The sequence below is a fragment of the Cyprinodon variegatus genome, unplaced genomic scaffold, assembly GCF_000732505.1.
Source record: "Cyprinodon variegatus isolate N-32 unplaced genomic scaffold, C_variegatus-1.0 Scaffold250, whole genome shotgun sequence".
Classification (NCBI taxonomy): Eukaryota; Metazoa; Chordata; class Actinopteri; order Cyprinodontiformes; family Cyprinodontidae; genus Cyprinodon; species Cyprinodon variegatus.
In genome coordinates, this window is record NW_015150703.1 from 874,991 (window position 1) to 876,847 (window position 1,857).

At 39.6% G+C, this 1,857-nt stretch overlaps 1 protein-coding gene across 1 annotated transcript in view; it reads right to left on the bottom strand.

Annotated features, from left to right (window-relative positions):
• tmem132e (transmembrane protein 132E) overlaps positions 1–1,857 on the bottom strand; it is a gene marked incomplete at its 5' end in the record, with an annotated part of 137,444 nt that overhangs the window by 69,159 nt on the left and 66,428 nt on the right. The gene's annotated exons all lie outside the window — the stretch shown is intronic.

The following is a 1,857-nucleotide window of genomic DNA, read 5'->3' on the forward strand; positions in this document are numbered from 1 at the left end:
ACTCCAGAGTGTTGTTCAGCATGGGGGTGAGTAGAAAATTAAGGCTAATCATGTTTTGGGTGTACTATTCCTTTAAAATGGGCTTTCCCAGTCAAAGGCAGCAAAATCCCCTCCAACTTCCAGCCACTTGCCTTCTCCTGGGCGGCCATTTTTAAAATTTGACTCCATCCTTTCACTGAATTACAGGGTCTGACCAGGCAGTTAGCCATGTTAATTGAGATAAACTATTTTTAAATCATATCCTGTTTGAATCTTTGTGAGTTCTGTTATTTATCTAATAGATTATATTAGCTAAGCCTGCAGATTATCAAAGGATTATTCTGTATTCTGTATTTCTTTTCATGTATTATGACTCCAGTGACAAAACATCAGGATCTATTGACCATGAAGTCTATTTGCAATAACCTGTGCAAACCTGTTAACTTAAAAGGAGCATACCACAGATCTTTTTACCCGTGGCTTCACAGTTTTCCTCAGACCAACACAGCATCAGAGGAATTTGCCAACCTTGAGCGGAAATCTGGAACGAATCAGTTGAATCAGCTGCTGTGTTGGGTCACAGCGAAAACCCAGAGGCTTTTAAGCCTCGGCAGAACAAAGCCGACAACAACTGCTACAAACAAAAATGCTTACAGGCTGCAGGCTCCTCTCTAATCTCATTTGCATCCTTTATACAGTCAAATTAGTGCTTCTAAGTAACCTCAGTGTTTGTTAAGCCTGTGCAGAGCAAATTAGGCGTTTACACCAAGCCCCAACACCAGCACCACGTCATTTTAATCATCCATTACAAGTAATATGCCACTAGAAGCTCTTAGGCAAACATGTCACTCTTCTGACATTTTCCATGATCTTTGCTCAGACCTGCTCATAAATAAACATATTTATGCATTTCACCTTTCATGAGACCTTCCTGTAATGGCATACCATTTGTGTCATACAGGGCATGAATTCAGTATATCGACTTTTTTAAAAATTTAACTTTAAACCATTTTTCAGGTTTTTCCATCAATTCAAAACCCCTCCACAGCTTCATTTGAATTATAATAAATACACCTCCCCCTACCACCAACGTTAAATTATTAACTGCAGTGGAACTGGAGGGATTTGCTTTTGGGTTCTCGCTAAAGATTTATCAGATGTTGGGAGGTGGCTGGCATTGTAATCAGAGAATCTAATTTGCGGCGAATGGAGGTCGGCCTGGCCAGTCTTCTCAGGGCTGGGGATTCATCATAACTGGGAAGAGGTCTGGGTAATATACTTCCCCACATGCAGACACCAGAGTTGGAGTGGGTGGCCTTGCAAAGAGAGCGGGGTTCCTCTCTGGTTTAATCTTGTTTTCATTTAAAGACAAAGTTAAGCACAAAAAAATCAGATCAACCTCCTAACTTGTCAGTAAAGTTAAATAATCTATGTTACAATAGTTCTTAAGCTTTCCAGCTAGTTTAATATTGCAGTAACAAAAAGATGAAATTTACTTGTGTTTCATTTTAGAGTTGAACTTTCTATAAAGATTCAACATTGGGACTTGAACAGATAACTAAAGCTGCGTTTTCACCGTTTCCTATCCTGTCATGTATGTCAAAAATAGCAGATCTAGTTCAACACATCATATTGCTTAATATGGCAGACAGACAAGCTAACAAAATGTGGCTTTTGTTACAAATGTATGTAATAAAGGAATGATTTTACACATATAAGGTTTCCATCCCAAAGCAAATGCTTCCAGATCTACTATGAATTATGCATTACTGTTAGGACTCCTGTCTGTGTGGTTTGTGTGTTTGTCTTCCTTCCTCCACCAGGTGGCGCCTGGTCCTGATTCACCTCCTCACACACCTGCTAAGGGTTACCTCGTTA